Below are 15184 nucleotides of genomic sequence, written 5' to 3'. Positions count from 1 at the left end.
CGGTTGATTTTTGTTTTAAGGGACAGCTTGGATTTCACAGAGGCCTGTTTCAACACCAGTTTCTGAGCATTAGATAGCCTGTAAGCTGTGTCTTGGTTCCATGGTTTAATGGTTAGCACCCTGGACTTTGAATCCAGTGATCCGAGTTCAAATCTTGGTGGAACCGCTGCCTTCTCTTCTTGCTTTAAATCAGTGAAATGAATGAGACCATTTTCAATCACACCAATCAGTGAGTAGTTCCGATTCTATACGCTGAGACATCTATTTCATGCTACCACGGTCCTCCTTCAGCAATCACTTATGTAACGTTATGTGTGGTTTTGCCATGCAGCATAAATCTGTGAAACTGATGAGATCAATTTACTCACTGAAACAGCTGGACAACAAAAAATTTCAAGTAAACGAGTGACTCAACTTGTCTGTCTGGGGCTGCGAGTCTGGTTTTGGGTGGGAGAATTCACGCACAAACCCTGCTTCAACGCATGAGATTTTGAAGGTATGTTGTGACTCAATTGTTACATAAAGATTTCCAACCATGCACTGCTTCTGATACCATGCGAAAGCTTCACTGTTAGTGCCTCGTTGGTCTAGGGGTATGATTCTTGCTTTAAGTGCGAGAGGTCCCAGGTTCCAATCCCAGATGAGCCCTTGCAGCTGTCTTGTATTTTACAGGGGGGGCATTATGGCTTTCATAAAATCTTCTTTCGAAGAATTCCAGTTTGTCAGCAGATAGTATCACCACATAAAACCTTCCCTGCACAGTGGCTTGCTGTTCTAGGAGAATGATTCTCGCTCATGCCATGAGAGCTCCCAGGTTCAAATTCCAGGTGAGCCCGTACAGTTGTCTCATGTTTTATGAGGGCGTTGAGGTTTTAGACAGAGGCCGTTTTCAGAGAATGCCGGTTTGTCAGCAGATAGTGTGGCCATGTAAACTTGCTGCTTTTTATTGGCTCGTTGGTCTAGGGGTTTGATTCTTGCTTCGGGTGTGAGAGGTCCCAGTTTCATTTACTGGACGAGCCCTTGCAGTTGTTTTTTGCTTTGAGGGACAGCTTGGCTTTCACAGAGGCCTGTTTCAACGCCAGTTTCCGAGCATTAGATAGCCTGTAAGCAGTGTCTTGGTTCCATGGTGTAATGGTTAGCACTCTGGACTTTGAATCCAGTCATCCGAGTTCAAATCTCGGTGGAACCTCTGCCTTTGCTTCTTGCTTTAAATCAGTGAAATGAATGAGACCATTTTCAATCACACCAATCAGTGAGTAGTTCTGATACTATACGCTGAGATAGCTATTTGATGCTCCCACGGTCCTCCTTCAGCAATCACTTATGTAACATAATGTGTGGTTTTGCTATGCAGCATAAATCTGTGAAACTGATGAGATCAATTTACTCACTGAAACAGCTGGACAACAAAAATTTATAAGTAAACGAGTGACTCAACTTGTCGGTCTGGGGCTGCGAGTCTGGTTTTGGGTGGGAGAATTCACGCACAAGCCCTGCTTCAACGCATGAGATTTTGAAGGTATGTACTGACTCAATTGTTACATAAAGATTTCCAACCATGCACTGATTCTGATGCCATGTGAAAACTTCATGTTTTAGTGGCTAGTTGGTCTAGGTGTATGATTCTCGCTTAGGGTGTGAGAGGTCCAGGGTTAAAATCCTGGACGAGCCCTTGCGGTTGATTTTTGTTTTAAGGGACAGCTTGGATTTCACAGAGGCCTGTTTCAACACCAGTTTCTGAGCATTAGATAGCCTGTAAGCGGTGTCTTGGTTCCATAGTGGAATGGTTAGCACTCTGGGCTTTGAGTCCAATGATCCGAGCTCAAATCTCGGTGGAACCTCTGCCTTTGCTTCTTGCTTTAAATCAGTGAAATGAATGAGACCATTTTCAATCACACCAATCAGTGAGTAGTTCCGATACTATACACTTAGATAGCTATTTGATGCTCCCCCGGTCCTCCTTCAGCAATCACTTATGTAACATTATGTGTGGTTTTGCCGTGCAGCATAATTCTGTGAAACTGATGAGATCAATTTACTCACTGAAACAGCTGGACAACAAAAATTTATAAGTAAACGAGTGACTCAACTTGTCCGTCTGGGGCTGCGAGTCTGGTTTTGGGTGGGAGAATTCACGCACAAGCCCTGCTTCAATGCATGAGATTTTGAAGGTATGTTGTGACTCAATTGTTACATAAAGATTTCCAACTATGCACTGCTTCTGATGCCATGTGAAAGCTTCGCGTGTTAGTGGCTCGTTGGTCTAGGGGTAGACCATTTACATTAGGTCACTTCTTGGATGAACTGGATGTTCTACTCTCATCTTTTTCTGATTATGACACTCCCTTGTTGGTGCTAGGTGACTTCAACATCCACATTGAAAGACCTCAAGCTGCTGACTTCCAGACTCTGCTTGCATCTTTCGACCTCAAAAGAGCACCTACTTCTGCTACTCACAAATCAGGTAATCAACTAGACCTTATTTACACTCGACATTGCCTCGCTGACCAAACACTAGTAACTCCACTACAAACATCGGATCATTTCCTTCTCTCTCTCAACATCCACATTACTCCTGAGCCGCCACACACTCCTACTCTAGTTGCCTTTCGCAGAAACCTACGCTCTCTCTCACCCAACAGACTATCCACCATTGTTTCTAACTCTCTTCCTCCATCTTGCAAACTCTCTGCACTTGATACGAACAGTGCAACTGATACACTCTGCTCCACGCTAACATCATGTCTAGACAGACTATGCCCTCTGACATCCAGACCAACCCGAGCCAGTCCTCCTGCACCCTGGCTCTCTGATGTTCTCCGTGAGCATCGCTCAAAACTTCGGGCTGCTGAGAGAAGCTGGCGAAAAACAAAAAATCCTGAACAGCTCATAACATACCAAACTCTTCTGTCTTCTTTCTCGACTGAGGTTACTTCTGCAAAGCAGACATACTTCCGTCAGAAAGTCAACAGTGCCAACAATCCTCGCTTGCTTTTTAAAACATTTTCCTCCCTCCTTCACCCTCCTCCTCCACCCGCATCCTCCACACTCACTACTGATGACTTTGCTACATTCTTTTGCACCAAAACTGCAAAAATCAGTGCTCAATTTGCTGCACCGACAACAAACACGCAAGATACACCACCAACACCACACACACTCACCTCTTTCTCCCAGCTCTCTGAGTCTGAGGTGTCCAATCTCATGCTATCAAGCCATGCAACCACCTGTCCGCTAGATCCCATTCCCTCTCATCTCCTGCAAGCCATTTCTCCGGCAGTCATACTAACACTGACTCACATAATTAACACATCTCTTGACTCTGGTCTATTCCCTACTTCATTTAAGCAGGCTAGGGTAACCCCTCTGCTAAAGAAACCCAACCTGGATCAAACGCTACTTGAAAACTACCGACCGGTATCCCTGCTTCCATTCATGGCCAAGATTTTAGAGAAAGTAGTGTTCAATCAAGTCCTAGACTTTCTTACTCAAAACAACCTCATGGACAACAAGCAATCTGGCTTTAAGAAAGGCCACTCAACTGAGACTGCCCTGCTCTCGGTCGTGGAGGACCTCAGACTGGCTAAAGCAGACTCTAAATCATCTGTCCTCATCTTGCTGGATTTATCAGCTGCTTTTGACACTGTAAACCACCAGATCCTGCTATCTACGCTTGAGTCACTGGGCGTCACAGGCACTGTTATTCAATGGTTCAGTTCCTACCTCTCGGACAGGTCATTCAGGGTGTCGTGGAGGGGAGAGGTGTCCAACCTACAGCATCTATACACTGGGGTACCCCAGGGCTCTGTGCTTGGACCACTTCTCTTCTCTATCTACACGGCATCTTTAGGAACAGTCATCCAGAAACATGGTTTTTCCTACCACTGCTATGCTGATGACACCCAGCTATACCTCTCTTTCCACCCTGATGATCCCTCGGTTCCAGCTCGCATTTCAGCCTGCCTGTCAGACATTTCACTCTGGATGAAAGATCATCATCTCCAGCTTAACCTCATGAAAACGGAAATGCTTGAAGTTTCTGCCAACCCGACTCTTCACCATAACTTTTCAATCCAGATGGATGGAGCAACCATCACTGCATCCAAAATGGTAAAAAGCCTTGGAGTTACGATTGATGACCAACTGAACTTCTCTGACCACATTTCTAGAACTGCCCGATCTTGCAGATTCGCACTCTACAACATCAGAAAGGTCCGACCCTTCCTATCTGAACATACAGCTCAACTCATTGTTCAAGCTCTTGTCCTCTCCAAACTGGACTATTGCAACTCTCTGCTAGCCGGGCTACCAGCTAGTTCTATCAAACCTCTTCAGCTGCTTCAGAACGCAGCAGCACGAGTGGTCTTTGATGAACCCAAAAGAGCACATGTCACTCCGCTACTCACCCGTTTGCACTGGCTGCCAGTTGCTGCCCGCATCAAATACAAACTCTGATGTTTGCTTACAAAGTGACCTCTAGCTGTGCTCCTTCGTATCTGCTCTCACTTCTGCAGATATATGTGCCCTCCAGAAACTTGCGTTCTGTGAATGAACGTCGCCTCGTTGTTCCATCCCAAAGAGGGAAGAAATCACTTTCCCGAACTCTCACATTCAATCTGCCCAGTTGGTGGAATGAACTCCCTAACTACATCAGAACAGCCGAGTCACTTGCTGTCTTCAAGAAACGACTAAAAACGCAACTGTTTAGTCTCCACATTTCCTCCTAATCTGCAATTGCCTCTCTGGCTATACCACTGAGCCCTCGCTCTCTCTCTCTCTCTCTCTCTCTCTTAAAAAAAAAAAAAAAAAAAAAAAAAAAAAAAAATTTCTACTAATGTTTTGCTTCTTAGACTTTTACACGCCTGAAACTTGTCTATAGCGCTTGTTCACTGCTGCTCTTATAGTTGTGTGAATTGCTTCCTTGTCCTCATTTGTAAGTCGCTTTGGATAAAAGCGTCTGCTAAATGACTAAATCTAAATGTAAATGTAAGAGTTGGCTATTTAAAAATAGGCGCAGCACCAGGAGCCAAGTGCCGCTCAGCTTGCCTTGACACAGCACTGACAGAAACAATGCCCTTGGCCCCTCAATAGTTTTTTTTAATTTTTTTTATTTATGAATTTTTTTGCCAAATGAAGGAATTCAAAAAGCTTACAGCATCTGGTATTCCCAGGCAGTCACCCATCCAAGTACTAACCAGGCCCAACCCTGCTTTGCTTCCGAATTCAGATGAGATCAGGAATTGCCATTTTTTACTTTTTTTCTTTTATTGCACTGTTCAAAATTCATACAATTCACTTATTTATCCAGATTACACTTCAGACAAAACATTAAAAAGGTCCATATTACATTCATAGCTACACAACAATGTGTTTTTTTTTTTTTTTTACATAAAATGTAAATTTATGAGTTTTTTATTATTACATTCTTTGTTCAGCCCCAACAGTAACTTTCAATTCAATTCAATTCAATTCACCTTTATTTTTATAGCGCTTATACAATGTAGATTGTGTCAAAGCAGCTTCACATAAAAAAGGTCACAGTAAATAGGAACAGTATAGTTCAGTTTGTAGTGTTTAAGTTCAGTTCAGTTGAGCTCAGTTCAGTGTGGTTTAATAATCACTATTGAGAGTCCAAATATTGAAGGGCAAATTCAACGATGCGCAGCTCTACAGATCCCGAACCTTGCAAGCCAGTGGCGACAGCGGAGAGGGAAAAAAAACTTCACTAATGGCGGAAGTGAAGAAAAAAAACCTTGAGAGAAACCAGGCTCAGTTGGGCACGACCATTTTAATTTCTCTGCTGGCCAAACGTCTTGTGCAGAGCTGCAGTCTCAGTGGCGGAGGCTGGAAGCTGGCCTCAGCAAAGACTCGTCTGTCTCTGGAGCGTCACAGGAATCAGTCTCATGTTCTCCACTCTTCCATGACCATCACAGTAGCTGCTCAGGATTCGGCCAGGTCCAGGATATGGAAACCTTGGGATCATCTCGTCGTTGGTCTTGGATCGAATCAGTGACTCTGCATAGTCTGAGGGCCTCGGGAAGAGTATCCCCAGGTGAAAATGGAGAATAAAGAAAATAATTAGCGTAGCTGATGTTCACAGTGTATATCAACAAGATGCATAACCTGTGTGGAAGCCCCCTAAGTGGTGCACTAAGTGTATGCTTTACTGAACAGATAGGTCTTTAATCTAGTTTTGAATTGGGAGTGTGTCTGAGCCTCGGACGTTATCAGGAAGGCTATTCCAGAGTTTAGGAGCTATAAATGAGAAGGCTCGACCTCCTTTACTCGACTTTGCTATTCTAGGTACTACCAGAAGCCTTAAGTTTTGAGACCTTAAAGAGCGAGTTGGATTGTAGCGAAACAGAAGATTGGTTAGATAAACAGGAGCTAGATTATTTAAAGCTTTATATGTAAGAAGCAATATTTTAAATTCAATACGAAACTTAACAGGCAGCCAGTGTAAGGAGGATAAAATTGGTGTGATGTGATCAAATTTTCTAGACCTGGTAAGAACTCTGGCAGCTGCATTTTGTACTAATTGAAGTTTGTTAATAGAGGATGCTGGGCAGCCAGCAAACAGTGCATTACAGTAGTCCAGCCTAGAAGTCATAAAAGCATGGACTAGCTTTTCTGCATCTGAGATGGATAGCATACTTCGTAACTTAGCGATATTTCTCAGATGAAAGAAAGCAGTTTTTGTGACATGGGATATATGATTTTTATAAGTAAAATTGCTGTCTAATATGACACCCAGATCTTTTATAGTAGAGCTAACGCTAACTTTGTATCCCTCTAATTGTAGGTCGAGTTGTGGGATCTGCTGTGTACAGGATTTAGGCCCAATAAGTAATAATTCTGCTTTGTCTGAGTTTAAGAGAAGGTAATTGTTGGTCATCCAGTCTTTAACATCTTTAATACACTCAGTTAGCTTGGACAGTTTAGATGTCTCGTCAGGTTTAGTTGAAATATATAATTGAGTATCATCTGCATAGCAGTGAAAGCTGATCCCATGTCTTCTAATAATGTCTCCCAGGGGTAGCATGTATATTGTAAACAGCAAAGGGCCTAAAACTGATCCTTGAGGCACCCCGTATTTTACTGGGCTGATTTGTGAAGGCTGTCCATTTATATTTACAAACTGGTAACGGTCAGATAAGTATGACTTAAACCATTGTAGGGCCTGTCCCTGGACACCTGTAGACTTTAAGCGATTAATAAGGATATCATGGTCAATGGTGTCAAATGCTGCACTAAGATCGAGTAGAACTAATAGCAAGATGCACCCTTGGTCAGCAGCTAAGAGTAAATCGTTGGTTATTTTCACTAATGCAGTTTCTGTACTGTGATGAGCTCTGAAACCTGACTGAAACACTTCAAAAACATTGTTCATCTGCAGAAAGGAGCATAATTGAGCAGAAACAACTTTTCTAGTATTTTAGATATAAATGGAAGATTTGAAATAGGCCTATAATTAGCTAAGTTGCTGGGGTCCAGTTGTGGTTTCTTAATAATAGGTTTAATAACAGCTAACTTGTAAGGATTTGGAACATGGCCTAAAGATAAAGAAGAGTTGATAATGTTAAGAAGAGGTTCTCCTATAACAGGTAGCAATTCTTTCAGTAACTTTGTTGGAATTGGGTCCAATATACACGTAGCTGATTTAGAGCTATTTATAATTTTGTCTAGCTCTTCCTGTTCTATGATTTTAAAGCACTGTAGGTTATTTAGATTCAGTGGCGTGTTTACTGGATCTGAAGTATAAGGCAGTGCAGAAAGTTGAATATCTCCTATTTTCTGTCTAAAGCCTTCTATTTTATCACTGAAAAAAATTAATGAAGTCATCACTACTAATTTGCGGTGGAACGTTTTGTTCCAAAGATGACCAATTATTTGTTAATTTAGCGATGGTGTTAAATAAGAATCTAGGATTGTTATGATTATTTTCTATCAGTTTGCGGAGGTGCTCAGCCCTGGCAGATTTTAAAGCCCTCCTATAGCTGGACATACTGTCTTTGTACGCAATTCTAAAGACTTCTAAATTAGTTTTTTCCCATTTACGTTCCAGGGCACGGGTTGCTGTTTTGAGAGCGCGGGTATGACTATTATACCACGGTGTAGTTTTATTCTTTCTAGCCTTTTTTAGTTTGATGGGTGCCACAGTATTTAAAGTGCTAGTAAAGATGGCATCCATACTGCTGGTTACTACATCAAGGTCATTTGCGTTTACGGGTGCATTTCGAAGTAGAGAAAGATCAGGTAAGTTATTTATAAATTCATCTTTAGTGGATGGAACAATAGTTCTACTAGGGCGATATATCGGAGCGGATCTGCTAATTTCAGGTAAACACAGCTTATATAGTAAGAGGTAGTGGTCTGTAATATCATCACTTTGTGGTATAATGTCTACATCAATGACCTCAATTCCATAAGACAGAATTAGATCTAGTGTATGCTTTAGGCGATGGGTTGGACTAATAACATTTTGCTTTATTCTTAGTGAGAGCAGTAAGTCCATAAACGCGAGCCTTAATGTGTCGTTGGCGTCATCTATGTGGATGTTAAAGTCTCCTACAATTAGTATTTTATCAGTTTTAACTAGTAAGTCAGAGATAAAATCAGAAAACTCTTTTAGAAAATTGACATAGGGTCCTGGGGGTCTATATATGGTGATTAGAGCGAGAGATAACATAGGTTTTTGCATATTGTTTGGAAGGACAACATTAAGCGCTAATACTTCAAAGGAGCTAAACATAAGTTCGTTTCTCTGATTAACATTAAGAATATCACTAAAGATTGACGCGACTCCACCACCACGACCAGTTTGACGAGCCTCATGCTTATATAAGAATCCTGGAGGAGTTGCCTCATTTAAACTAATATAGTCAATTTGTTTCAGCCAGGTTTCAGTGAGACAGAGTGCATTAAGATTGTTATCTGTTATTATTTCATTTATGATAAGTGCTTTAGGTGCTAGTGACCTGATGTTTAGGAGACCAAGCTTCATGAAATTTGTATTTTCTCTTTTTAGTTGCTTGTCCGAATTTACACTTGGCCAAATTTAACGTCAATGAAGCTTTTGCAAGACGCTCAAACCCAGTTTGGAGGGAATTTACGTGCTTAACCCAGTCACTAGAATACACAGCTAAATCGTCCAAATAAGCATTACAGTTCGGCACTCCTGGCAACACAATATTAATAAGGCATTGGAACGAGGCTGGTGCGTTACACATTCCGAACGCCATAAGAGAATATTGTAGAAAGTTTGTCAAGGGCTACGAAAGCTGAAATGTAAGAGGCAGAAGTTTAAGGGCCACCTGCCAATAACCTCGCAGCAAATCTAATTTGCTAACATAATGTGCCGAGCCAAGGTTATCAACGCAGTCCTCCATCTACGGCAAAGGAAAACAATCTGAAACGGTAACTGCATTAACTTAGCGATAATCAGTGCAGAATCTAACAGTTCTATCGCACTTTGGAACCAGCAAACACGGGGAGCTCCATGGACTGCTACTGGGTTTAGCAAACTCATTCTCCAACAAGTACTTCACTTCATTTTGCATTGCTTCTCTTTTGAAACTGTTAACGCGATACAAGTGTTGTTTTAATCGGGATGGCATTAACAACATCAATGTCATTTTCTAAAGGTACGTGTGCAAAGGTACATCATTAAAGAGAGAGGAAAAATCGGAGATTAACCCTTTAATGTCACTCACCTGCTGCTCAGATAAGTGAGATAAATGAGTGTTTAGATTGCACAAGATTTCAGAATTTTGTAGTCTAGCAGACTGTTGATGTGTATGACGGAGCACTATCCCATCTTCAGCATAAATGTCATCAACTTGGTCACATGCGAGGGAAACAGAATTAGGCTCAGATGCAATGACAGTAGACTCAGCAGTGACAGATGCAGTTTCTAACGGACTCTCCCTATCATAATATGCATAATAATAATAACACCCTGGCAACACCTTAGCAACCACAGAGCAACACCTTAGCAACCGCATAACACCTTAGTAACTGCCTAGCAACACTTTAGCAACCACCTAGCAACATCTTAGTAACCGCCTAGTAACACCTTAGCAACCACCTAGCAACATCTTAGCAATTGCCAATCAACACCTTAGCAACCGCCTAGCAACACATTATCAACCATCTAGCAAAACCTTAGCAACTACTTAACAACCGGCTAGCAACACCTTAGCAACCTGAAATGTGTTGCTAGGTGGTTGCTAAGGTGTTGATAGGCAGTTGAAGAAAACATGAAAAAAGTTTTGTCTTTTACCCAGACATTTTAAAAGTAATTGCAGATATGGATAAATTTATAGGGGGGGGGGGGGGTGTCCACGTAGCTGGTGGATCTTGGGGTTTGTTGTTCTTTGTCGGAGGAGGAGATTATGAAGGGACAGGAAGTGGTCGTGTGCAGATTTTGATCCCAGTAGGGACACTGATTCCACTGAGTAATGCGAATAGCGCATTTTGCAGAAAATTATTTGTGGTACGTGTAAAAATGTGTTCCCTCACAGGAGATGGCCTCCTATGGGGAAAGACTGAACAGATGGTTTCTGTATAACGTGCAAATGCTACATAAAATTCAGCTAATGAAAGTGTGTGAGGTTGTGAGCTAGCGGGTGATTTAAGTGTAATAGTGAATTCGCCGCAATCCACCTGTCGTTCTGCTGAGGGAGGTGTTATGGGTGAAAGGAGTGTAGAAAGGTCGATGTCAGCACCTGATAGGATGAGGTTTTTGATGGCTTTGAAGATCGGGGGTGGTTCCAGGACTGGAGCACTATGAGGAATGAGAAGGCGTGTGGCTGTGGTTAGGGTGAAGGGGGGCCGTGCGGAAGAAATGTGGGTAGGGAGGGTAGACTGTTGGGGAGGGTTAGTAATGGAGGTGGGTGCTTGGGGAAGGGATGTAGAGCTGAAAAAGTTGGGGATACTGGAAGAGGGGAAATGAGTAGGGAGAGGAAGAGTGTAGAAAAACTTGTAGAGAAAGACTAGGTAGAATTAAGCTGGGTTGAAGAGTGAGGGAGGTTGGAAGGGAGAGAGAGTTGAGGAGGGTTGAGAGTGGAGGGGATGGTAGGAAAAGTAGGCCTGGAGTTTTCACTGGAATGTGGAGCTGGAGGCCAAGGGAGGGGGGTGGGTAGTCCGAGAGTGGCGTCATTATGCAGTGGATTGTCCATATTTTGGAATGTTATGGTAGGTGCAGTTTGTCCGGTTCGGTGGGATTGCTTTTTTTTGCTTTTCTTAGTTGCTTTCTTTCATGGTCTGGGGAGATTTTGTGCATGTGGGGCTGTGGTGGGTTGAGGATAGGGGGTGTGGCGGGAGCAAGCGGTTCTGCTGTGCTGAAGGGGCAGTGTTGCTGATGAAATGGATTCATAGAGTTTTAGTAGTTCGGTTTTATTGCAGCGGCTGGGGATGGAATTTCCCGCATTTATGAGGGTCTGGCAAAGTTCGGTCACTGTCATCTTGTTGGAAGTAAGGGGATGATGATCTTGCAGAGGCGTATAAAGAAGCTGGAGAAGGTGGGTGGCGATTCGGAGTGACGGGAGATGGGGATTGTGTCTTTGCTGAAGTAGAGCGGATAGGCCTTCGCCCTCTTATTGGAGCCTCAGTATCGAGTCGGCTTCCAGGCTGAGCTTGGTGTTGTTGAGCCAGGGCTGGTGTTTCTGGGAGAGCGGAGATTTCGTTCCTGTCCATGTTGCTGTTTGTTGATGTGAGAGTAGATTTGATGCTGCTGTTGTCTTATTTCCGCTGTTGTTGTATTGCTGCTGTTGTTGTTGTTGATTTGTCGTAGTCAGATGATGGTTTTAGAATTGTTGATGGGTTGTAGAGAGATGTTGAATTTTAGAAGCTTGTGAAGGAGCTGGAGCAGTCCTGTCAAGAGCTTTCTTCGTTAAACGAAGATAAGCGAGTCATTTTTTGCTAGGCTTCTTATAGCGAGTTTGGATTAATCTGATTGGCTAACTAATGATTGTAAATGAGAGACCAGCTGCGGTCAATCATATCAAGCCCTCCTCTCGAAATTCGTTTGTGAAACTTCACTAAATGTAGGCTGCCATTCAGACTTCATTGTTGATATCAAAAATTCAATTGTTGACTACAACAACTAAAATGCTACTAGTAAAAATAGGTTTGTCCTCCACACACTTCTCCACTGTTACATCCTCTCTTCCCTCAAACACACAGTTCTCACTTCTTGATGTAAATAGTGCAGCAGAAACACTCTGTTCCATTTTAACACCCTGTCTAGGTGAGATCTGTCCTGTCTCCACCAGACCAATACACTCACTCTACTCCCTCTATCCCCTGGCTGTTGGATGGTCTGAGAGAAGAGTTAGGGTTAAGGCATGTTCTGAGATAACATCGAACAGCACTCAGGGCAACAGAGAGAGCATGGCACAAATCAAAAACCTCCACTGACTTTAGCAGGTACCAAACCCAGCTGGCGTCATTAGCCTCCCAACTCCATTCGGCCAAAACCAATACAAACGTAACAGAATTAACACCACTTCAGACATCCGCAAACTTTTCAGGACATTTAATACCCTGCTCTGTCCTGCTCCACCAACTCCTTATCAGCTAATAATTTGGCCTCCTTCTTTAACAAAAAAAAAAAAACACTCAAATCTAAATCTCCATCAAACAACACCCTCTGAAGAAAAATTGACTCTCTTCTATCACTCCACACTGGCACATTTATAATCACTTTTAAGCAGGTGTAACGGAGGCCAGCTAGTGAAGTGTTGTACCTGTAAACCTCACTCCTCTGACTTTAAAGGTCCTCTGGCGACAGACACTAGGAACCAAGGGTCCTTAGCCTACTTGTTAGAGCAACTGCCATGCAGAAGGTCGCCGGTTCGATCTCAGCTCGGAGCGGGTTGATTGGTGTACACAGGCCTGGGTAAACTCACTGTTTAAAAAACATTACTCATTGGATGAAAAAAACAGACCAGTCTCTCTACTTCTATTTATTGCCAAAACACTACAATGGGCTGTTTTTAACTGAATTTCCAAATTTTTAACTCACATCACACTGCCTGAAGGATATCGGCTTGGAACAAATATCACCAACTGCTTACTCATCTGCTTACACCAGCTTCCCTGCAACTCCACACATTCAACATAATTTCTCAATGCAGCTGGGATCATCCACCATTACCCCATGTAGTTCGGTAAGAAATCTTAGGGTGATTCTGGATGATCAGTTGTCCTTCAAAGAGGACATTGCTAACACAGCTCCATCGTGCAGATCTGCACTTTTCAACATCAGAAAAATCTGACTCTTCTTAACAGATCATGCTGCACAACGTTTAGTGCGAACTCTTGTCATTTCAAGGCTAGACCCCGACAGTGCCCTTCTAGCTGGATTCCCATCCTGCACCCTTAATCCTCTAGAATGCTGCAGCTCATCTGGTCTTCAGTAAGAGCCCATGTAACTCCTTTCTATCTCTCTGCATTGGTTACCGTTCGAGGCTCGTATCAAGTTCAAATCACTGGCACTGCACCCTCTTACCTCCACCTACTTCTGAAGGTCTACATCCCGTCCTGGAGTCTCCAATCTGGGAGTGAGCGTGGGCTATAAATCACTTTCCAATACCTTTTCATTGACTGTTCCATGCTGGAGGAATGTCTTCCCATTCCCAACTAAATGTAAATGTAAGGTTCTCAAATGTAAGATTCTCTGTCTCAAAAATAATAATATTAAAAATAATAATAATAATAACATTAATCCATGCACAGCACTATTCATTTACAAAATCCAATTCATAAATTCAAAAGACAATTTGTGAATTAACAAAAATTGGATTTGTGAATTTAAGAATTATGTGCTACTTCGGAAAAATTTCAGAGACTTAAGGAGATCACTAAATTTGTCCCTCTGGGGGAGTGGCTTTCTTTGAATACTACATGTGTTTATTGCAACCAAGTTAATTGTTTTTTTTAACCCTTATAGCAGATGAATCCTTCTGTATTTGTCTGAAATGTATGATGTCTGGTACTAAACAAAAGCTAGTGATATTTTCAATAAATTAGTGTAAATGCAAAACTAGTATAAGAAACAGTATTTGTCTTGTAACACTTGATGTAAGATAGTAACGAACTTACAAGATATATTACCACATGAAATTGCCCAGCAGTCTGTTAATGACTTACCCTGAGCATAATGGTACGGGGTGTGGGCCCACTCTCCATGGCAACTGCTCATTGGAAGACAGTGCCAGTGGGATGGACCAAACCAGATCACTTAAAAACCTACTACAATAGTAAAAATTTACTTTTGCATTAGCTCGCTGCTGCTCTATGCCCCCTATTGCCTTGCTCTCGGACACTGCACCGCCACACAATCGGGTCCGCAAAGAACTTTCCATGCAACCTCTTAAAATTTAGAAACCGCCGAAACTGCTAAAAACTTCTGCAAACCGCAGAGTCTGTCACTCAGGTAACCCAGGAAAACTTCCACGCACAAGCGAGTGAATACCAAGGACGTCACTGAAGCTGAGTCACCAACCAATCAGGAATCACGTGTTTCGTTGAGGCCTGTTGGCGAAGGAAACTTAAATGTTGTCTCTTGCTGATCTGGTGCAAATTGATCTTAAGCAGTTAAAGATAAGCCAAATCTCTGCTTTTGTGGATTCTCATGTGTGATTCTAAGATCTAGTAATAAGAGATAAAATAATTTGGAACCGTTGTCAACTCATTTTGCACAAGCACCAGAATTAAGAACCACTGATCTGAGGTACTCAAAATAACAAACTATCATACTCAAAATGAATTGCCTTCCTAAAGTTGCTTCTCTACTTCAGTATATAACTGCAAATATTTCTTTACAATATTTAAAACAGTTTGATAATTTAGTCAATGAATTTCTGTAAAACAATAAGCCCCCTTGGTTGCATAGGAATACATTGCAACAGTCAGTTGATTAAAAAGTGTTGGGGCTTCCTGAGCATTTATTTCATTATTATGCCTTCAGTCTGAGACATCTCGCGCACTGGTCCATCCCTCCTGAGAGAGCTCCATCTTGGTTTATGGTTGAACAAGCCATCCTACTTCCCCTTCCACCACTACAATGTCTATCCATCCATCTATTTCAGGGGTGTCCAAACTCGGTCCTGGAGGGCCGGTGTCCTGCAGATTTTAGCTCCAACTTGCCTCAACACACCTGCACGGATGTTTCTGGAAA

General features: G+C 42.4%; 1 protein-coding gene, 2 non-coding genes and 1 pseudogene across 3 annotated transcripts in view; 3 read left to right on the top strand and 1 right to left on the bottom strand.

Moving 5' to 3' along the window:
• Positions 1-15184, bottom strand: part of LOC130221935 (gastrula zinc finger protein XlCGF26.1-like) — a 151600-nt gene that overhangs the window by 53939 nt on the left and 82477 nt on the right. The window lies entirely within an intron of this gene.
• LOC130221893 (zinc finger protein 721-like) overlaps positions 1-15184 on the top strand; it is a 461849-nt pseudogene that overhangs the window by 419962 nt on the left and 26703 nt on the right.
• trnaq-uug (transfer RNA glutamine (anticodon UUG)) lies at positions 95-166 on the top strand. The gene has a single exon. It is a non-coding gene; the product is annotated as a tRNA-Gln (tRNA).
• Positions 1118-1189, top strand: trnaq-uug (transfer RNA glutamine (anticodon UUG)). The gene has a single exon. It is a non-coding gene; the product is annotated as a tRNA-Gln (tRNA).

Source organism: Danio aesculapii, chromosome 4, assembly GCF_903798145.1.
Source record: "Danio aesculapii chromosome 4, fDanAes4.1, whole genome shotgun sequence".
NCBI lineage: Eukaryota > Metazoa > Chordata > Actinopteri > Cypriniformes > Danionidae > Danio > Danio aesculapii.
This window is presented reverse-complemented; position numbering and strand designations above follow the sequence as displayed.